Below are 24,863 nucleotides of genomic sequence, written 5' to 3' on the forward strand. Positions count from 1 at the left end.
AAAAAATGGACAGGTATTGCGAAAGTACGTAATAGCTCGGGGAGTTGGTTCCATATCCGTGCTACCCTTACAATGAATGACCGCTCGAAAATCATGGAAGAAAAGTGAGGAAATAAAAGTTGTGTTTGGCGAGTTGAACGCGAAAAAATAAACTTGATACGCAACAACTCAGGGCAGTTAGTGTGGATTATAGAATATAACATTTTCAATAAGCGTTGTTCGTCATATATGTTAAAGGGAAATCCCAAAAATGCAGTGAGTAGCTGGAGACATGATCATAACGCTTTAACTAAAATACAAAACGCAAAATCATGTTATACAACCTCTCAATCTTTCTGAAATTGTCCTGGCAAGTGCCAGAAACTATCTCAGTACAATATGACACACGAGACATAGGCAAAGCAAATGCAAGACATTTCCGAATAAATTGCTGCAAATAAAAATTGTTACAGTACATCTTGCGCAAAGTGGATACTACACGAACCAGAAAAAAGAAATTGAATATTGTTCATTCTGTGGAGACTTTATATCAATCGCACACATTCTTGTTGAATGTCATTCTTCTGCAATTAACTTGGGCATCGATAAGATACTTGATTGTTCCACTAAAATATTTCTACCCCAAATCCGCTCTGCCCTTAATATTCATAATATTAGTGATATCTAATTCAGAGCCTTTTTGTATTAAATAATAGAATATACTTTTTATCATAGAAATTTGTATACCTCACATTGTATAAATTTGTATTCCTCACATTGAATTAAACATAACCCTTGATTATTACTCGTGCGCATAAGGTCTTAGTTACCCGGCGCCTTTTTTCTATATTTTATAAATTTATTTTATAAAGTATTTTGTAAATAAATAAATAAATAAAAAATTGAATATGGTTGGAAAATTTAAGTCTATCATCAAGAATACAGCCTAAATACTTCCTTTCATCCACAAGTTCTATATTAGATCCGTTCATGTATACGTAAATATTTGAAGATGCACTTCTCATAGCCTACATTAACAGTGAAATTATTCGAGGCCAGCCAATGGCTTATAGACTCTAATGTGTAATTAATATCAGATTCTATGTCGGCAATAACGTTGTTTCTAAAAAACAAGTGCACGTCATTCGCATAAAAAAGGAAAACAGTTATCAGTATTTATACAATTAGGTATATCATTAATATACGCTATAAAAAAAGAAGTGGGCCCAAGACAGATCCTTGGGGAACACCACTGCTTATCAGCCTCTCACTGAATAAACACATCACATCCGAAATCTTGACAATTTGTCAAAAAAACGAACGTGTCAGGCCCTTGCAGGCTCCGGAACAGAGCAATTGATTATATTCGTTCTTTCATGTTAACATCTTCACCTAATTCAGGCCTTCTCTTCGAAATTGTTGCTGGAATATGTTTTGGGATTTTGTTGTTTTTGTTCTTCTCAACAGAGGAGTCTCTGGAGTTGTTTTGTTTATTGTTGTTCTCTTTTGTGGTTGTTGCTGCTGTTGTCAAACTAGCAATTTTTGTGTGAAATTGATCAATCAGTTGAATTTTGTCTATTGTTTGATTTGCTCTTTGTTTTACGTGTTGATTTTCTTTTACATCATTGGTGTCCAGAATAAATGAGAGAGAATTGATGAGAGAGTAATGTCCCTTTGTTAAACAACGACTGACATAGCTCTCATTTGAATTCGTGATTCTCTGTTGTTACGACAACGTGCAGGCGTTGTCGGCTTTCACACAGTGTCGTTTTGACGACACCATTTCACTGTTTCCGAAAAAGTTTATTGATGTAAATTTATACACAAAATAATTTTTTTGTTGCATTCATTTATTGTCTTTCTTACCTGCAATAATGTTTTTCATCAGAAGCAATTTCTACACATATGTTGTAATCTCTATTTCAACATATTTCATTAAAACATTTTTGTACATTCGGTACTTGAATAGTACGCTTGGGTAAAAATGTACGATTGGTGCAAAAATCCCACAAAAATTCAACCCTGCTTAGAAAAAAATACGAATGATGCGAAAACGGAAAGCAAGAAATGACGTAGTCTCCGTGACGAAAGTACACTGTGTGAAAGCCGACGTTGACACATGTAAAATTAACAGTAACTGTGAGTACATACGGTGCGACTTTTGATGCATGCATCACCATTTTCGTACTTGTAGGGTTGCATTTTTTCGTAATATTGTAAGAAGCGTTATTTTTGCAACAAACATGTACGATTTTACATACATGTTATGATTGTTGAATGCATGTAGGTATAAATTTTTAAACCAAAATTATTGAAACAGGTACAAAAATTTGTTAATATTTCTCGACAAATGTAAATAACAACCATGTTTTTGAAAATTATTGGAAAAAAAACATTGTTAGGTAAAAATGTATTTTCCAACATTCGGGTTATTCCATTCTACGAGATACAGGTAATAAAACTCCGACATTTACTCTTCTTTTGTTTCATTGTTAACTTTTTAAAAATATGTGTGTTTTACAGTTATTGCTTATTTGTTTTCAATTACAACAATTCCCAGCAAAATTTATTTGAAGTTGTTCTATGTGAAGTAGTGATTGAATAGCTTTTTTAGAAGCAGTCAACGCAGAGTCATGAAAAATGCATTCCGTTCTTCACATTTTGACAATGTCCGATTTGAATCCATTTCACAAAAATTTTCACATTTTAGCAATGTTTACATTTATAATAACTTTTTGCAAATAAAATGCTTAAGAACACAAGAAACATCTTGCAACACCGCTAAAAAAAATGGTGATGCATGCATCAAAAGTCGCAGCGTTTGTTAGGGTTAAGCCTTTTCCTTCTGATCTCAATCGCTTCTTGTAGTGTTTCTTTTGGTAAATCAAATGTGTCAGCTGTTAGTGCACTTTGCATTGCCTCTTTGAAAGAGCATTTGTTCCTTATTTTGGTTTTTAGAACTTCTTTTCTTTGCTTCTTTCATTTGATTGCGCGTTGGAACGATGTTTATGGTTGCAAATTGCAATTAACGCAATGAAGTTTAACACAAGGAGAAGGGTCATGTATGTTTGATGCACAAACCTCACATACAGCGTTGCTTTGGCAGTGTTTTTTTGTATGTCCAAGCTTGAAACAGTTTTTACATTAAATTGGATGGATTCTGAATGTATTCCTTAACGATACAACTCATTATACCCATATCAATGGTTTTTGGTAAATCATAGGAATTAAAACTTAGTACATCATCGGTGTACATATTTGAAACTATGTCATCTTTGTATGATGTAATTTTGTGATAGGCTACAGCCCTTGCAGCCCTTTGGTAATTTCTTCTTCGGTGAGATTAGTGAGCAAGTCAGAAAAAACCTTTGACAGTGTTTAGTGAAATGTGAAGGAAATACATATTATATGGCAAAGATGCCTGAAAGATTCGTGGCCTTCAGAAAACGGTTTGCTTGCATTTCATTTCATGTTAAGGAGAGAAGATTACCGTCTCTAGTGAAGATGGTTTTTAACGATTTTCAGTTGAAATTTCTTGAATTGCTTCTGTTAATAAGATGTTGTAACTTCTTGTTGAAGGTGTATTGTTTTCCCCTCACCTGTATAACAATCTTGAAGCGATATGGGGGCTTAAGTGCACTTCTACCTTTTTGTCTAGGCAATATAGTTTGGGAATTCCCGACTTTTTTCCATTCCCGGGAAATCGGGAATAAAAATTTCTCATTCCCGGGAACCCGGGAATTCCCGGGACTATGAGAAATCGAGTTCGTGGGGCATAGACGTGACAGAGAGCAAACATAAAGGAAATAAATACTCCTTATATTTATAGTTGTATCATTAGTTATATCTTTGGATCAATATTAAAGACGATGCGTCAAAATTTTGAAAGTACTAATACATCTTATATGGCAGCTGGTCAAGCCAACCAATTCTTCCTGACTAATTTGCGGAGATTGTTCTTTTCCACGACCATCCTCGCAAAGGCTTCCTTCACATCAAACATTGCTGTGCGACTCTATTTTTTAGGTCAATGATATGGGATTTTTTTTACTTTATACAGTTTTTACAATAATTTTGGAGAAAACAACGATTCGAATCGATCACAGAATTTATATCTTAGCAAATTAATATACTTCAAGAATGCCATTAATAAAAATATGGACTAGAACAACAAGGAAATGACTCCAAAAAGTTCAGATTTGAGTGAGTTTATTCAGACTTCGAATTCCAGAAAAAACCAAAATGTATGTATTTTACACGAATTATCGCGTTTTTTACTATGGACCCTAAATTTGTTACAAATGATCCGGAATTACGAATTATCGGGGCATGAATAATCGCTATTCCACTATATTTTTAATATCAAATAACTATAAGACAAATTAGATAAGACTTATATATGAAAAATACAAATACCCGTATTCCCGGGAATTTCAAAAAAAATTTCCCGTGAAATCCCGTTCGAACAAAATCGAGAATTCCCGGGAAATCCCGGGACGGGAATTCCCGACCAGAAACTCTACTAGGCAACGTACTTCTAATGTACATTCTGCTTCCAAGTACATTTGCCTGGACTTACTGTGCACTAAAGGTTATTCCAGGTCACTGATCTTCCACCTCAAGGAAGATCCCCTAACACCGGGGTGTTAAGCGACCTCGTGCCTATCAGTGTTCCAAGGTTTGCAGTTAGGGTACCAACTGTATTCGAACGGAGCCTCGCAGATACCTGGGCATCTCATAAGTCATGGTAGTGGAGGGCTATGCCATGGCTGTCCTCAGCTCCCCCATAAACCCCTTTTCTCATGGAAAATCAACTTAAAAACTTCAAAAATCTTAAAACCCCCAATTCCGATCTACCCTCGTTATCGACCACTGCTATGAACACGGACAATGTTGGACCTTGTGCGAATACCCAATCCCTGGGCGGGGACGACAATAAGACGACACTGGACAGTGTTAGTGACGCCATCAACCAGCAGAGCAGGGAGTTGTTCGAGCTCCTGAGGGATAGTGAGACCCTCCGACTCAGTCAGGAGAGCCCCCCTCCATGGGACTGGGAGAGCTGGGAGGATGATGAGATGGATATCACAATTATCCCATCTCAGTCGTCCAACGCAGCTCTCTCTTGTCCAACGCAGCTCTCTCCAACCTTACGGTCGGGGATCCTGCTCCCTCAGGGGCTGTATTGTTGGTCGACTCCGACAAGCCTGCCCTTTGCAGGCAGGATGCTGTTGCGGAAAAGGTTGTGGAGGAGGAAACGACGACTGCCTCCCCCATGTCCCCCTCAACTAAAGCTAATAAGTCTCGGCAGAAGAAAGATAGGTATAATTACCGCAGAGCTATCTTCTACTGCCAAAGATTTATTGACAAGGACCCCTCCGAGGTAACACAGTCGGAATTTAGGGAGATTGGTTTGAAGATCCGATTTGTCAGGCGTTTCGAACGGAAATACCCTTACATTGAGAAGATCTTTCTGTCAATCGACAAAATTCCGACCCCTGTAAAGGCTGCAGTTTCCAGCTCAGCGGCTGTGACAAAGGCAACCTCTACAGGGAAAAACGCAAATCCTGTGTTGTCGAACTGCTCGAGTTCTTTTACGGACATCTTTGATGACCGCGCTAGGATCGGGCAGTTTGGCTCAACTGGCCCCGAAGACGACGGAACGTAAGGGAAAAACTGGTGTGACCCCTCCCGTTTCGAAGTTGGCGCAGGATAAGTTGCAGACACAAGCAAGACAGCCGCTAAAGGTACCGCCTATCTCGACTGTCTCGTCGGTGGCTGCTACTGGACATGCCGGGGTAAAGAAAGATCTAGCAGGGGCGACGACTGTGCAGAGGGCTGGGTAACAGACCACTGTAAAGCCATCGACACCTGCTAGACCCCACCCTTCTGGTGTTAAGAGCAGTGCTGGCATTGTGAGGAGCCATGGGGCGGTGACGAGAGATGGACCATCGACCTCGAAACAGGGCGGACATTCAAAGACATCTGCGCAGGAATGCGTTAAGAGGGTCAGGTCTTCTGAAGATCCTCATCCTGTTGCTATGAGGGTGGTGGACCGTCGACTCGCACTCACAGGGGACCGGTCATAAGAAGGTAGAAAGGGCTCAACCAGGAAAGGTCAGCAAAGCCGACCCAGGTCTGATACCCCCCCCCCCCCCCACAGCCTTCTGATGACAGGACACCGAAGCCAACGAGCTCAGAAGGGTTGATCGCTCCGGAGAATCTCCGAGTGCGATAAGGCTGATCTGGACGGGAGGATCAGCGATACGCACTGGCTCGCATTGGAACGCCTCATTAGGAGAGCAATCACCTCTGATGAGGTAGATGCCGGCAAGACCGGCTTCGCCAGGGCGGTTGTCCAAAGAGGCATCAAAATCCTCTATTGTCAGGATGAGGAGTCGAGAGACTTCCTTATCCAGCTAATAGAGGGTGCTGGTGAACTCTGGGACGGCTGCAGGCTGGGCGCGGTCCCTGCTGATGAGATACTCAGGAGAGTCGTAGCCACAACGTAGGTGCCTCCTCCGGACTCTGATGCAGGGGAAGTGGTCAAGATGCTGAAGAAGCAGAACAGAGGTCTCGTTGTTGAAAGTTGGAGGCTTCTCAACAACTTCAAAGAGAGAGACGGCATGGTGATGCGATTCACCATTGATAGTGAGAGTGCGGACTATATTAGAGACTGTGGGGGAGTGCTGTTCTTCGGTTCTGGTGGACTTCGGTTCCGGATATCGAAGTCGCAGTAAAGTAGTTCGGCAGCATGGCCTTCGGGTGGTGCAGATCAATCTGCATCACTGTAAGGCTGAGACTGCACAATTCAATGTAAAGTATACGACTAATAGGGAGAGAGTTTCAATCGGTATAAAAGTGAAATCAGGAAAGCTAAGAGAGACTCGTGGATACGTTTTAGTGAAGCTATAGTGGGGGTTAATGCAGCAGCGAGTTTCCGTAAGCTGATATCGAAGGACCCAAAACCCTTTGGGAGCATCAAGCGGGATGACGGTACCTGGAATAGCTCCGCTCTAGAGACTTTAGATCTGTTGACAGGAACACATTTCTCTGGAAGTGAGGATGCCAGCTCGAGCATACCTGGTGTGGACAAAAGCAGGACCCGCACTCCGGGGGAGTTGGCTCTTGTCAACAGACTAATAAGCTATCACAAAATCTCATGGGCGATAAGTACCTTTCAGCCATATAAGTCTCCTGGACCTGATGGTATCATTCCAGCGATGCTTCAGAACGCACCGACTGTTTTGACAACCATTCTTCAGAAGATTTTTAGGGCTCATCTGCTACTATCGCACATACCGGCGCTGTGGAAAGTGGTAACAGTGACCTATATTCCCAAAGCTGGGAAACCAAGTCAGTCGCTACCGAAGGACTACAGGCCGATTAGTCTTTCCTCCTTTCTCTTAAAGACTTTGGAAAGGTTGTTAGACTTAGAAATTAGAACTTTCTTCAGCCAAGACCTTATAAGCAACTCACAACATGCTTATATTAAAGCAAATCAACAGAAACAGCGCTACATAGTGTCGTTGGTTATATAGAGAAGAATCTGGATGAATCGAATTTCATCTTGGCTGCCTTTCTGGATATAGAGGGGGCCTTTAACAACGTGAAACTCGAATCCATCCACTCCTCTCTAGAATCACTGGGTGTCCCCTCTATCCTAATAGACTGGATTGATAGCATGCTTAGAAGCAGGCTTATCAATTCTAATATTGGGGAGAGTTCCATTAGGAGATCTGTCACCAGAGTCACACATCAGGGGGTAGTCTTATCTCCCTTGCTGTGGCTACTGGTGATAAATGGGATACTCAGGGAATTCGACAAACTAGGAACTAAGGTAGTTGCTTACGCGGATGATGTGATTATCCTGATTAGCGGGAAATGTTTGTCCACATTATCCGATTTAATGCAAAGAGCATTTGCCAAACTCTCACGCTGGTGTGAATCCGGCAAAGACAGAGCTGGTGCTCTTTACCAGAAAAAGAAAAACCGCCGAGTTCGTATCACCAACACAAGATGGGGTGCAGCTAAATCTCTCTACAGAGGCAAAGTACCTGGGGGTGATTCTTGACCATCAACTCAGATGGAAAAAGAACACAGAGGAGGGGTCTAATCACACTCTATTCCTGCAAGAACTCCATAGGTAAGAGCTGGGGTTTGAGACCACATGTTATACACTGGCTGTTTATGACAGTGGTATGCCCCATTTTAACCTATGGATGTCTTGTTTGGTGGCAGGCCCTAAACAACAAATCCAATCTGTCTAGGTTAGCTACTGTGCAAAGATCTGCTTCAGTTATTATTACAGGAGCAGTGAGGAGCACCCCTCAAGCAGCACTGAATGCAGTACTGAACATCCAGCCCCTGGATATTTCTGTTCAGTATCTAGCATCCCGTAGTGCCTTGAGGCTCAAGGAGCTTAATCTATGGCGCTCTTCAGGGTCTGGACATGCTAGTATTTTACACCAGCTAAGCAGTAAGATCGGACTAAGTGACGAGGGGAGTGTAACTGACTACATCTCGCCTTCGTTGGATTTTGATGCAGCGAAGGTTCTTATCCCTGACAGAAGTGAATGGGAGCTTGGCAGGCTACTACCCGAGAGCCTCTCCATCTTTACTGATGGTTCAAAGATGGTTGAAGGAACTGGAGCGGTGGTGTACTGCGAAGAGCTAAACATTAAACGCTCTTTCAAGCTTAATAAAAATTGTAGTGTTTTTCAGGCGGAAGTCTTCGTAGTACTGAAGGCCCTAGAATTGTTAGTAGGAAAGACGGACCAAGTAGGTAGGACAGTCACAGTCTACGTAGATAGTCAGGCTGTCCTTAAGGCGTTAGGATCATATACCACTAAATCTAGGATCGTTCAAGATTGTAGGTCCACTTTAAAAACGTGCAGTTTAAGCGTCAACCTTTGATGTGTGCCAGGGCACTGCAATGTTGAAGGGAATGAGATTGTTGATGAATTAGCAAGGCGAGGCTCCCAGTCATCTGACCTTATGGTAGAGGACAATGTCAAGCCACCACTCTGCTACTTCCTCGGCAAACTCAGTCAATTCTATGTAGAGAAAACCGTAAGACTTTGGCAAGACGTACCTGGTTGCAAGGTACCGAAGTCAATCTGGCCGGCAATCTCAGGGCGTAGAACTGCATCCCTTCTCTCACTCTGCAAGTCGCAAATCAGAATAGCCACAGGGGTCATAACTGGCCACTGTAGTATTAGATCTATGACATGTAAGTGGGATGGCAACAACATTGAGTACTGTAGGTTATGCGAGGATGAGGAGGAAACGTAGACAATCGAGCACCTTCTATGTAGATGTCTGTTGTAACTAATAATTGTACATATGGCAACACCATTAGTTTGACATTTATCATTATCATTGTTATTTCTTTATGACATTTACATATAATATCGTTCTCTTTTATCACCAACACTCGTAAGATCAACATCGTTTTTATATTATAATAATTGGATTAAATAAAGTAATGGATATTACAGAATTATTCCACTCGATCAATTTTCAACAACTACAACAGTTTGGCGACGAGAGTAAAAATAAATACATTGAGTGCAAATCGAGCAAATAATTAATAAGTGCAAAATTAATTATTTACCGAAATGTTCGACGCATCAAAGGAAACTTACCAAAATTACATCTAAAGGTTTTCCAATTACGTAACCATGAAAGGCGTGCACGAGAATAAAGCGTACCGTGCAATGTTACTCCTTAACTCAATTGGTTCAAAATATTTTAATATGCTGACAGAGTTAGCGGCACCAAAGGTTGCAACAAAATTGGATTACGATGAATTATTAAAAATTTTGGGAGATCACCTAGCACCAAAGAGGAACTTATTGGTAGCTCAACACATGTTCTTATCGAAGTACCAGAGTCTTGTGAATTTTTATCACCGTGCGAATGCAGGAAGTCTATTGCTGATGTTTTCCTAAGGGCACAGTTTATACGAGGCATCCACGACAACAGTATTCGGGAGCAACTTCTGCAATCAAGTGCAGCAGAATTTGAAAACATTGTTTCAAAAGCATTAGCATTGGAAGCGGCAAGGGTGGATGCAAGAGAATTGTCACAGCTTAACAGCACCGTGGATATCAACAAAGTAATTGGCAGAAACAAGCCACAGAAATTTAATAGTCGGCGTTCAGCTCAAAAAGCTAGAGTTAACTACGAGCAATTGGGAATTTCAGGTTTGTGTTTACGATGTGAAAACAACCACTTTGCGAGAGAGTGCCGTTCAAACAATAATCTTAAATGTAGATTATGTTACAAGCAAGGGCATTTAGCTAAAGTGTGCATTGCTTCTCTTTTGGCGGATAGTCCTAATGCCGGACAAAAATGTAAGTCTAACAACAAGTATTCAACCTCCACAAATCAAGTGCAACGAGTGGATTCAGGATATGGAATTTTTAAAATTGTGGATGTTTATAAAAGTGACCATACAGATGCACAAAGGTATTTGCTAATATTTTCATAGAAGGTAAATTGGTGCGATTCAAAGTTGATTCAGGTTCTGGTTATTCATTTTTACCCAGAAGTCAATTTGCAAAATTAAACCTAAACAACAAAATAACTTCTACGAACATAGTATTTCGATCCTATACACAGGACAAATTCATGCCGAATGGGAAAGTTCGGGTGAATATTAGGTACAAAAACAAAACAATAACCGATGAGATTTATATCATTCCAGATGAGTGTTCCGCTTTAGTAGGAAGAACGTGGATACGACGGTTAGGTATCAGCCTAAATGAAGTAGATTATGGTGATATTATCCCCCAGGTGATTAATTCTTTGAAGCACACAACAGAAGTGCAGGAATTTGTTAACGAATTTTCAAGTGTGTTTAAACAAAGCATTGGATGCATACCCAATTACAAAGTTACGCTACAATTACGTGAAAACGCTACTCCGGAGTAGCCAGGAACGTCAAATACCATATGCATTAACAGTGCTCGTAAATAAAGAACTGGATGAGCTGGAAAAAGCAAAAATAATTACAAAAGTGTCCAATAGCGATTGGGGATCACCATCAGTCGTAATTCCAAAAGCAGATGGCGGTGCGTGGACTAAAAAGTGGGCGTAAATCAAAGGCTAGTAAACGCGCAGACTCTAAATTCTTTTGCCGTCTAGATTTATACAAGGCATACTTACACGTGCCTGTCGACGAAATGTCCAGTGAGATACAGACGATTTTAACACATAAGGGTACCTACAAAATTAATCGTCTATCATTCGGTATCAAAACCGCACCAGCAGAATTTAATAGAATCATTGATCAAATATTACGCGGAGTCCCAAAAACAGAATCCTATTTTGATGACATTGTTGTCCATGGTTCAATGTTGGAAGAGTGCAAATCCAATTTAAGAGCGTGTTTAACTCAGTTGCGGAAGTACGATCTGCATTTAAACATTTCAAAGTGTACATTTTTCAAAGAACAAATCGAGTTTTTGGGTCACGTCATACGTCACAATAAGGCGCAGAAGTTCTTCATCAAAGGTGCAAGCCATTTTAAAAATGTCAAAACCAGAGTGCGTAGATGATGTTCGACGATTTCTTGGAATGGTAACGTATTACGCTAGATTCTTACCAAATACATCTACAATTACAGCGCCGTTACGACAGCTTTTACATAAAAATTCAATTTTTAAATGGTCAAACAAATGTAATGAATCGTTTGAGAAATTATTTATTTATTTATTTATTTATTCATTTATTGCGATTAAAGCTTTTAAGCCAATAAACATCGCAATGCGCAAAACTACTACAAAATCATATTCTGCATAACAAAAAATCTTAAAACTATTATTAAGTAATTAAAAAATTAAGTTATTAACAATTTTTAAGCAAAAACAAAATATAGTATAGGCTCCCCAGCCATAAATAAATAAATAAGTATAAAAATTACATCTATTGCTGATGGTTCAAAATCAAATCAAAGCCAGAGAAAGCAGAAACTACTCAGCAACATCAGCCGACGCTGCTATAAAAAATCATTAACATACATATATGTATGTGTCATGTCGAACCTACTATGGTGCAGCTGGTCTGAGAGCAAAGCTTTCAAACTTGTTACGAAATACTCTTCGGGAAAAAGAAAATTGACGTAGCTCATTGGGAAGTCCGTTCCACAAATGCGCAGAGCGAACAATAAATGATCTTTCGTAAACGGATGAATAAAATCGTGGATAACGTAATTGTGTATTCCTAGTAGATTTGAAAAAACACAGTCTTTCTCGTAGAACAGTAGGTAGGTCCAAAAGCACAGATTTGTAAAGAAATGATATAACACGTTCTTTAACATATATTTTAAAGGGAACTCCAAGAAAGTTACAGGCATGAGCAGAAACATGTTGAGATCTACGCAAATTGTAGACAAATCTAATTATCATATTGAAAAGTCTTTCTAGTTTATCAATGTTCTCCTCCGTTGTACCAGAAATGACTTCTATGCCATAAGATATAATAGACATTAACATGGAATAAGCTAAGTTTCTCTTAATACTAAATGGCAAAAACAGTTCGGTAGAATACAACCTTCGAAGTATACTTATTACCCTAGGGTATAAGCCATCAATATGGGCAGAAAAATCCAGCTTTGAGTCTATAACAACTCCTAAACATTTTAATCTGTCAACAAACCCAATCGTTGAGCCATCAATCTGTATATTCATACTACCATCCATACGCCATATTGGACCGAATAGCATGGCTTTAGTCTTAGAAGCATTTACAATCAATTTGTTGTTTCGCAGCCAATTTGAAATGGCGCATAAGTTAATATTGACGTTATCTTCCAATTGAGCAACAGATTTCCCATTAAAAAATAAATGTATGTCATCTGCATACAAAAAAGGGCGACAGGCATTGCCCAGAACACAACTACCAATGTCATTAATATATAAAATAAAAAGAAGGGGTCCCAAAATGGACCCTTGGGGCACACCACTGTAAATATTACGCCTGTTGGAAATACTTCCATTGTATGTAACATACTGGGAACGCCCTGACAAGAATGAGTTGATTAACTTACACGATGTCGAATCAAACAAAAACCTAGATTTGAGTTTATCAAGTAGTATTGTGTAATCTACTCGCTCAAAAGCTTTAGATAGATCTAGGGCAATTAAGACACCACTGTCACCTCTATCAACCGTCTCCCTTATCGAGTCGGTAAGATCTACTAAAAGTGAAGTAGTGCTAAGTCCACGTCTGAAGCCATATTGATAGTTGTGGATACATTTTCTGTCATCAACAAATGCTTGAATTTGATTCAAAATAAGGTGCTCAGCAACTTTTGATAGCGCTGGCAAAATGCTTATTGGTCTCATGTTATCGATTGTATGAACTTCTTTTACCTTGGGAATGGGAACGACCCTAGCTACTTTCCAAGCTTGTGGAAAGACTGAAGTGGTGAAAATAACATTGAAAAAATAAGTCAAATACCTTGAGATATAGGGAAAGATGAGTTTTAAAAACTTGACGGGTATACCATCTACGCCCATAGCTTGCGATTTAATACGCCGCAAAGCCTCGAAAACGTCCATCTCAAAAACACAGCTAAATGAAAAGTTATTACCTTCGACGTCGTGAAAGTTTGAAGATCCATTATTACAAACCCCATTACCCTCTGTAAAAAAATCATTCAATGCATTAGCATCAATACTATCACAATGACTATCATCGTTACCAATGATACCATTATTCCGGAGATGCCTCCACACCTGTGTCGGGCCAAGTCTACCAAAAAATGTTTTGTAGTATTTACTACGCTCACTTCTCATAACAGATTTAGCTCTGTTTCTAAGACCGCAATATGTTGACCAATTCACTTGAGTGGGGTAACGCATATAATGTTTGTACGCCATATCACGAAGAGACTTGGACAATATTATTGCTCTACTTTTTAACCACGGCTCTAAACTAGAAGATACACGTTTGGTTACAATGGGAACAAAACAAAAAAGATTGGCAATAAGAGTGTCGAAGAATGAAAGCAACTCATTGACATTAGTAGTTTCATAGATAATGCTGAAGTCAGTATCCACTAAATAATTATGCAGGCTTTGCCAATCAATGTTATTGTAATCACGATATTCGACCAAGCGCTCTGTGAGATTGATGTTTATATTGATGGCACCAAAAATTAAAGAGTGATGTGAAATAGCAGGACATTGAACTTGGTCAGTAAAAATAATAGAGCACGATTGACTATAAACTACATAATCAATCAAGGAAACAGTGTCAGTGGCCATATTAAAATGTGTAGGCAAGGAGTTGTGATTAATAGACAGACCAAGACGGAGACATGTGTTCCTCATTTCATTCGATTTCGAAAATTCAAATAAGTTGCAGTTAAAGTCGCCGACTGCAATAACAGATTCGTACTGTGACAGAATATCTGCATGGGTTTCCTCAAAGCTGGAAATGTTGCCATGTGGCAAATAAACCACACCAAATAGAACTTTCCTACTACCAATAATAATTTCAATAAATAGGGATTCACATACACCTGGTTTATTAGAACGGAAAACAACTTTGTATTTAACACCATTCAAAATGTATATACCGACACCTCCACCCCTAGCAATCAGCCGGAAATTAAAAAGGAGATTGCAAGTGACCGCGTGTTCACACCATTCAATCCAGATCTACCACTGCAGCTCGCGTGTGATGCTAGTCCGACCGGGATAGCTGGAGTGCTGTCTCACATCGTCAACGGCGAAGAGAAACCTATTGCTTTTGCTTCAAGGTCATTGACGGCGGCGGAGAAAAATTACTCTCAATTAGATAGGGAGGCTTTAGCGATTGTGTATGCAGTACAATACTTCCATGAGTATGTTTACGGAAGACTATTCAAACTTGTTACGGATAATCAGTCATTGTCAAGAATATTCCATCAAAATTCAAAGTTACCTCAAATGACGTCATCGAGACTTCAAAGGTACGCAGCGTTTCTTACTGGATATAACTACGAAGTAGTCACAAAGAGGAGTGAAGAAAACATAAATGCCGATTGTCTATCCAGAGCACCAGTGGAAACAGGTACACTGCACCCCGGTTATTTACCTCTCTGCTTAACTGCCTTTCCCGTTTAATTGCCTCACAATCTGAATCCCCAAAGTTTTTTCATATAAATGAGTTCAAACTCTCCCGCTTAACTACTTTTCTATAAGTACCCAATTCGGATATTTGCCCGTCAAATATTTCCCCAAAAAGAACATTTAACAATGTTTTTCTCGGTTTATTACCCCCACTGGTGTATTTATGAGAAAATTAATTTCGACGACTACGTGAATTGTGATGAAGATGTCCAGTGTTATGTTATGGTGTTATGCTCACCGATGACTAAATTTCTTATTGATTCAATAATATAACTTATATATTTTTAGACTTATTTACTATAGACCGTTTTGTTTTTTGGTGATTATGTTCTAATTGTTGTCATTTTTTGTAAGGCTGAGATGAGATTTTTGTAACTACCCACATGAGGTAGTTATGCAGGATTTTCGTAACTGCCTTTCCCTCATAACTGCCTCAATTTTTTGGAATTTTATGAAAGGTAGTTAACCGGGGTGAAGTGTAAACAAATCACAAATTATATCGATTATGAAGTACATTCAATATGCGTATCAACCGTACAACAAATCAATTCTTTAAAATTAAATTTCAATACAATTCGTGAAGAAACAAAGAAGGACGAAAAACTTTCAAATTTAATTAGTGAACTACGGAATTCGAATATAATTGATTCTGAATATACAATTGATTGCAACATTTTATTTCGAGGATCGAGAGTAGTCGTTCCAACCACTCCACAATCATCTGTTTTAGAGGAACTCCATTACACACACATTGGCATCACAAAGATGAAACAATTAGCAAGAAGGTATGTGTGTGTGAAGGTCGTCAATATCGATATCGAACAATTTGTACAAAAGTGTTCTGCGTGTGCAGCTGCTAAAAAGAGTCCCCCAAAGAACCAGAACATAATTGGCAGCGTATTCATATGGATTATGCGGGAGCGTATTATGGATATTACTTTTTAGTGGTCGTAGACTCAAAATCAATATGGGCTGAGGTTGGAGTATTATCTTCAGCACCAACATCTTCATCAACAATTAATATTTTACAAAATATATTTTCGAGGAATGGTTTTCCAGATGTAGTCATTTCTGATAACGCTACTATTTTCAAAAGTGAAGAATTCACAAAATTTTGTACAAACCTCGTTACTACACAGCCAATAAATCAACATGGAAATTCGGAGTCGTAAACAAGAAATTATGTAATCTTCATTATATTGTAAAGCTCGATAATGGATTCGTCTTCAAACGTCACATAAACCAACTACGTGCGAGCAGTGCAACAATCCCAGAGAGAGAGGAAACTTCACATTCCAATTCGAATTCAAACAATGAACATGAAATGTATTTACCACTGTTTCAGCAGCCGAGCTTACAGTCGTCAGTACCATCAAGTGCAACATTTGATTCTCCGATCATAGACAACGATTCACCAACTACATCTTATTCAACACCACCCACAGGAAACAACGAACAAGCTGAAGAGTTACCAAATGCAAATCAAGAACCAGAAGTAACAGAAACACCATGTCGGCGTACATCAAGAAGACAGCGTAGAGCTCCACAGTATTTTAGTGATTATGTTCGACATTAAAAATAAGTTTTAGTTAAGTGAGGGAGAATTGTTGTAACTAATAATTGTACATATGGCAACGGCATTAGTTTGACATTTATCATTATCATTGTTATTTCTTTATGACATTTACATATAATATCGTTATCTTTTATCACCAACACCCGTAAGATCAACATCGTTTTTATATTATAATAATTGGATTAATAAAGTAATGGATATTGCATAATTAAAGCGTGCATTATTCCACTCGATCATTTTTCAACAACTACAACAATGTCCTAGACTGATGGTCAAAAGACATAGACTGTTTGGTGTACACGTGATTGAATCTCTTTCCTACTTCTCTTCTATTGACCCTACAGTCCTGGTAGTATACTGCAAGAGCCTCAAATGGCTCTGGGGCAGGTCGGTTCAGACTTAGAACCGTTAGTAAATAAATCCTAGTTAGATAATAAATATTTTCTTCTCAAAACAGTCTGTTTTCTCCTTTACAGTCACTAACCATTCTTAACTTAACTTCTTAACTTATTCTTATTCTCTTCTCTTGTCTTACCAATTTCTACTTCCCTTTCTGTCCAACCTCTTCAACCTAACGCACCATCTCCCCCCACATAGCACATCACATCGTCGTCTACAGTCACACACCATCATCTATAATCATACAACACCATATAGCTTAATCAATAACAGGCATCACATCACTCGTTTCTTCCACACCACAATCACCTTCACACACCATCACCATCTGCACGCACAAATCATTCTACACCATCATCATCAGTATGCACACCATATAGCCATCAGTCATACACCATCACCATCTGCATGCACAAATCACCATATAGCTGCACTACACCCCATACATAACTAACAACACATCTTACATCTTTCACACACCATCGCCAGATCAACAATCGAAACACCTTTTAACAACACTCATAGCCACATTCATCATCTACAACAAATAACCCAATCTACACATCACCACATCACAACAACAGCTTCATCTCTACAATCCACATAAGTCAATAGTCTGGATGATCACAATGGATCCCAAGGTCTCCGAGTGGAGTGGCTACTACGCATCCTAAACCTAACCTAATCTTCTGGTATTTTACTTTTCATCACAACATATTGGGGGCATGGTTGGTTTTTTTTTGGCCTGAAATAGTTGATGATAGTCCATTGTATTTCCTAGACTGTATGTAATATTTCGTTTTTGTTTTTTTTTTTTTCGTTTTGGTGATGTGATATTCCCATCAGCTTGGCTGAGAATATCGTAATAATTTCCTCCCGAGGAGGAAGCCATAGTGAGAAAACGTAATGTCACTTAAAGTTCTTTATTTTTTACAAGATTATAAGATTTACGGCATTTGTGTATAATAACTTAAGCGATCCGAAATGTGATTAAAAAAATCAAATTGAGAGAGAGCGAACTTTTCACAACGAGTGTTAAATGTTAATTTAATTTTTATTCATTTCAAGGCCAAGGCAGAGGATCTGACTCGATTTATACAACTACATTTAAATATTCCAATGAAAGAAAATTCAAAACCACCGCTTCTGCGCTCTACGGTGCCCGCAGAGGGAACGTGCAGAGGAGATGCACGATGATGTCAATCAGCATCCGTGATCAACTGAGCTCGGGAAGTTGAGTTGGAACGTATCAAACTTATACAAGTATAAAGTAAATAAAATTGAATGACAACTACTCTGATTCTCAGATTCGTTATAAAAATTATTATCTGCTCTTTTTATAGTGTTTAATAAATTCATTTCCAATTATTCATTATAAATTTTGTAAAATTCAACTAACTACTCATAACTTTCCCTTCCCTTAAAATAAATTAACATTTACCATGAATGTCAGTGATACTCAAACAATAAATAACTACATTATCCTTTGTTAATAAGAAAGTAAAGACTTTTTAACCGTAAGGACTAATCGAAAAGATCTTTAATGACGAAGGTAATACATTCCATAAACGAACAGCTCTATTATGAAATGAATGGTCCATACATGAAGTACTAAACCGTTCTATAAGAATACTAAAATTTCTAGTGGTATTTAAAAATGTGTAGGTGTTTAATAAATATGAGGACTTGCCGTATTTAATAGTAGAGAAGATGTTACAAGGCATCCAACACTAACTAGATCTTCAAAAGAGCAACCTATAAATTGGACAGAGAGTGATTGTTGATAACACTGACCAACACGACTTTTGTTTCAACCGATTTTTGTTTCGTTTCTAACTGAAATCGGCGAGTTATTTTCAAATCCGGTCTCGGTTTTCTCCATCAGCTCTTGTTCTTGAGATACCTATAGCTCAAAATATTTTTTTTACGAGTTATACCCAGAATTTCGTTATTTGCGGATACAAACAAATATTTTTTGTGTTGTTTTCAACACCAATATAAGTAGGAGATGTTGCACGCTCGATACAAACAGTTTTTGGAATAATTATGGTGAATATATATCAAAAAAGTATAGAAAACATACGACGGACCTTGTAAAAATTGCATATTTTGAGTACTTTAAGCTGTAATTTCGTCATCGGGGGAAGTCATAGGATCTTCATATGGCTTACCGGATATGCTTAGGGTGTCTACTATATAGTCCAGTATTCAAATATATAATATAAGTTCATAGCGCCCATGATTCGGCCATAGCCTAAAAATCGTCATAAAGTCTGCTAAAGAGATATCATTTACCAGTGATAGCATTACATACCTCATAAGCCATTTACTTATAGTTGGCAGATTTTATGAGGATTTTTAGGTTATGGCCGGGTGGCGGATGGGAAGGGGGTCACTGCAATGTGTGGAGTCGGAGCCGTCCTTGGGCAACCAAAGCCGGACCCGACGCCGCAGACCCTGGGCGTCTTCGGACTATTCATGACAGTTTAGAGAGGTAAAGAAGGGAACTCCTCGACCAGCTGTATAGGCTTGTACCGGATGAGCATTGTGAGGACACACTCCCGGAGGAATTGTTACACAATCTGACCCTGACTGACGATGAGCTGGACACCACGGTGATCCCGGCCAAGTCTACACAGGAAGTTTGCTGTGACTCTAACAAAGGGAGTGCGAAACCTGATACCCAACCGGATGCAAGTACAAACGTGCTGTATCCTATCTCCGCAAGTTCGTAGGGAGAGATGCGAACTTGCATTCGGCGAGGGAGGTCCACCTCATCAGGGGTAAGCTGAAATTCATAAGGAAGTTCGAGAGAACTTACCCGCGTGAATTTCATCGCGAGCTCCAGGTGGAAAGGATTTTCCTCCCGGATAAAATAGTGGAGCCGGCTAAGCCTACTGCCTCTGGCAAATGTGCTGCGCCGAAACCTATTCAGAAGCTTAACCCGAACCGACAGGTAAAGGAAAAGGCTAATGAGTGCACCCCCAAACCTACAGGCACCCCTAGTGATGACCGACCGGTAAAGGACTCTGCCTCAAAGGCCGATTCTGCTCCGAAAGGCAAGTGTGAAGCGGCTGGAAATGCTGGTCTCAATAGGAAGATGGTTAGGCCAGCTAAGAAAACATTGAGCCTACAACCAAAGGGAAGCAACTGAGTACAGAGAAGGCATCCACCTCCTCTGGAAAAGTTAACCCCAAGGCGCACCGCAAGAAGCCATACAGTAGACCGGTTGCAGTGGCAGATGATAAAGACCTTCATTTGGCAATCATCGACAGAGCTGACCCAAATGGTAGAATCAGCGACAGTCACTGGTTGCTTTTTGAAACTGGTCTTCGGTCTGCCATAGTTTCTGGACCGGAAGATCAGGAAGACCGACAATTTGGCAGCGCCTTCTTACGAAAGGTTGTCAAGGTTATTAACTGTCTGAACAAGAAGTCACGAGATTTTCTTGTTCGGACAGTTGAGGGCTTCGGCGCTCTGTGGGAAGGAGCTGATTTGCGGCGGTCTCCCTATCCGATATTCCGTCCAGGAAGATTCTTTCACCTACTGTGGACAAGGAGCTCCTGCTGAAAATGCTGAGATTGCAAAATCCCAACCTCACTACATCGGGCTGGACTGTAATAAGTCTAGCACCCTGTAACGAGGATGGTGGTTTGGTTGCAAGAGTGGCGGTTGACCCCCCTGGGGAGTTATATCTTAGAGAACGTGAGGGAAAACTGAATTTCGGTTCAGGATGGGTTCGGTTTCGACTGAGTCCGCCCCACGAAACTCAGTAAGGGTAGGGAAGCGGCAAAGGCTGCGCATTTTGCAGATTAATCTGCATCATTGCAAAGCCGCCGCCGCTGAACTACTCTTGTCCCTCACGACCTATGAAGTGGACATTGTCTTAGTCCAGGAGCCTTATATCTATAAGAATAAGGTTTCTGGACTAAGCAATGCCAATTTCGACATCTTCGCCGCGTCCGAGGGGGCGAGGTGAGGACTTGTATAGTAGGTAAAAAGAGCTTAAATCTAATCTTTCTATCTAATTACAGCAACGGTGACATGTGCACGGTTAGGCTGGAGCATGGTACGGGGGTGGCCACGCTGCTGTCATCGGTATACATGCCTTTTGAGGCCCCGGACCCACCAAACCCGACGGTTGCTCGGTGATATGATGGGTACCTGCAACGTGATCATGGGATGCGACGCAAACGCTCACCATTTCCAATGGGGCAGCAAGGACACCAACAAAAGGGGTGAGTCTATATTCGATTTTATTTTATCATATAATTTACGAATATGTAACAGGGGTAATGATCCAACCTTCATAATTAAGGATAGGGAGGAGGTCATCGACCTAACCCTCTCTAATCTAGATGACTCCGTCCTAAGGAATTGGAGGGTATCTAAAGAATGTTCCTTCTCGGATCATATGAAGATATCCTTTGATGTCTTTTTGGGCGGAGGTCGCCAAATTCCTTATAGGAACCCGCGAAGAACAAACTGGGATAAGTACACGGAACTAACGAGTTCTCAACTGGCTCTTAATATTAATGTAAATGACCGTAAAAAATCTTACAGACGTTCTTCTCCGTTGCCATAAGGAATCCTGTCCACTAACCTCTCCTGGGAAGAAATCTCAGCCTGTGTGGTGGAACAAGGATCTTGGCGAGCTTAGAAAAACCACCACGCGACTGTATAACAGGGCGCATGAGACTAAACTCGACATTGATTGGGACTCCTACAAGGTGAATTTCAATAAATACAAGAGTGAGATCAAGCGAGCTAAGAAAAAATCCTGGGTTAATTTCTGTGAGTCAGTAGAAGGAGCCAATGATGCAGCTAGGTTTCGAAGGTTACTTTCCAAGGACCCTAAATCCATCGGAAGTATCAAGAAGCAAGATGGTGCGTGGACAGACTCTGCTACCGAGACTCCTAACCTCTTGGCAGAGACCCACTTCCCAGGCTGTAAGGATGCGGACACTGTCATTAATGAATGTGACGAACTCCAAATTCAAGAGCCTATGGATTCGGATCTCATTGATAAGGTGGTTAACAGAAATAAGATTAAATGGGCTGTCAACACTTTCAAGCCATATAAGTCACCTGGACCGGATGGTATAACGCCGGCGATGCTTCAATTTGCATCGCCAAGTTTATATCAAATCCTGGAGGATATCTATAGGGCGTGTTTGACTCTCTCATATGTACCGGGTCTGTGGAGAGAGGTAAAAGTTACTTACATTCCCAAAGCGGGAAAACCTAGTCACTCTGCACCAAAGGACTACAGACCCATCAGTTTATCATCCTTTCTCCTTTAGACTCTCGAAAGACTGATCGATCTGGAGATAAGGAGCCATGTAGACACAGCCTCTTTAAGCAACTCACAACACGCCTATATCAAAGGCAAATCTGTGGAGTCTGCCTTGCATGAGGTGGTTGGCTTCATTGAGAGGAATATGGAAAACTCAAACTTTACCTTGGCTGCCTTTCTGGACATAGAAGGAGCTTTTAACAACGTAGAACTTGAGTCCATAAAACTCTCACTCAAGAAAGTTAACACACCTGAACCTCTAACTTGTTGGATAAATAATATGCTAGAAAGCTGAATTATAAACTCCAGCATAGGGGAGACAAAAACTAGAAAAACAGTAACTACAGGCACCCCCTAGGCGGGGTGGTCTCACCGTTACTGTGTCTACTTGTTATAAACAATATTTTGACTTATCTGGACAATCAAGGTATAAAAGTTGTTGCTTATGCGGACGACGTAGTACTACTGATTTCCGGTAAGTTTCCGTCAACCATTTCGGAGCTTATGCAGGGAGCATTATCGACGCTGTAGCATATAACGTATGATGTCGGAGGAAGGTGTTGTAAACGGCTTTGTGTAGAAGTAGGAGCACGTACACCTCCGGCCTTATCGCTCTCCGTAATGGGGTGGATTCGTAACTTCTAAGCCCTTTTCCTCGGCTACGCTATATTATTTTAATTATCGTGCTCTCATTACACAAAAGAAAGATAGCAGAATAAACAATACACTACATTAAATGGATATTGAAAGGTGAAATTTGCATACTCCTCATGAGACAAACACCGGAAAAGGAATAACAGACGAATTGATGTTACCTCGTCTTTCAAGCCCACCCAACCTTACCACAGAATTTATCCTACAAAATAAAAAAAATTTGAGACTGTGGTCCCATATGTGGGATAGCTTTCCCCCCTTTACCTTACATGACTTCAGAGTCAAACAGAGACATCATCTACTCTATAAGAGCCATAATTTTATTCATGATCAAAACAATTCAGATTTAACAAACTATCTAGCATAACTTATAACAAAAAAAACTGCATATGTTCTTTTGACGACGCAGTTAAAATATAACTAAATGACATGAGTACGATCTAGTTTTGAATTTGGTATGTAAAACTGGAGTTCATAAATGTAGAATAAAATGTAATTTGTGTATATATCTATGTACATATCCGGGTATTCAAAACAAAAAAAAAGAAATTACGCAGATAAAGATTATCAACATGAATGTATCTGAGTAGCAAAACGATACGAAACAGATGCTTTTGAAATAGATATTGTTTTAGGGTGTCAGTAGAGGGGTAATGCCGGTTCTGGATCAGTAATTTGATACCTTTTTACCTCCTGTCTGTGTGTGTGTGTGAGAGAGAGTGTGTGTGTGTGTGTGTGAGAGAGAGAGAGAGAGAGAGAGAGAGGGAGAGAGAGAGTGTGTGTGTGTGTGTGTGTGTGTGTGTGAGAGAGAGAGAGTATTTGGAGAGCGAGGGTTAAATTTAACTGCACAGTGGGTTAAAACAACAAAAAATTACAAGAAATATGATAGGCTAAGCCACCTATATGAACGGATGAGGGGGAGAGAGCTCGAGAATTTGAGAGAGATCCACATTTTTTCGATAATATAATCAAGAATACATACATACATATGTAAGTGTTTAAATATAAGCGAGGCAAAATATGAAACAATGTTGCATATTTTACCTCCTGTATGTGTGAAGCAAAATATGAAACAATGTTGCATATTTTACCTCCTGTATGTGTGAAGCAAAATATGAAACAATGTTGCATATTTTACCTCCTGTATGTGTGAAGCAAAATATGAAACAATGTTGCATATTTTACCTCCTGTATATGTGCTGTAGAGAGCGAGACCGAGATTTGAGGAGAGAACCACATTTAACCAGACCAGAGCGAGAAGTTGAGAGAGAACCACACTTAACCTGTATATATATAACCAATATAACCAAGAATACATACATATGTAAGCTTTAAAATATAAGCGAGGCAAAATATGAAACAATGTTGCATATTTTACCTCCTGTATGTGTGAAGCAAAATATGAAACAATGTTGCATATTTTACCTCCTGTATATGTGTGGGAGGGAGCCAGACCGAGAAGTTGAGAGAGAACCACATTTGATCGCTAATGTAAACAAAATACATTTCAATATATGTCTGTCCGTAAGCATGCCGAATCATGATCGTAATCAAAGTGGATTTTTCCGTCCGTCCGCCAGTCTCTCTGTGAGCATGTTCATTCATGTTCATAACTTAACATATGTATGCCCAATTAATTTCACAATATTGTGAAATTATTGATGGTGGTTGACAAATTTCGTATAAAAAGCAAAAATTCGAAAATAAGATTCACAGTATAAAAGTTAAAGTACAAGTGAAGACATGGCGAGCGGAGATTTAATTACTTTCTTCAATTCCTTCAACATCAAATCAATAATTCCTTTGAAGGATATGGAGGACAACAAGGATTACA

General features: G+C 39.6%; 1 protein-coding gene across 5 annotated transcripts in view; it reads right to left on the minus strand.

Annotated features, from left to right (window-relative positions):
• Positions 1-24,863, minus strand: part of sbb (scribbler) — a 704,451-nt gene that overhangs the window by 639,584 nt on the left and 40,004 nt on the right. The gene's annotated exons all lie outside the window — the stretch shown is intronic.

This window comes from Musca autumnalis, unplaced genomic scaffold, assembly GCF_047663935.1.
Source record: "Musca autumnalis isolate F117 unplaced genomic scaffold, ASM4766393v1 scaffold_5, whole genome shotgun sequence".
Classification (NCBI taxonomy): domain Eukaryota; kingdom Metazoa; phylum Arthropoda; class Insecta; order Diptera; family Muscidae; genus Musca; species Musca autumnalis.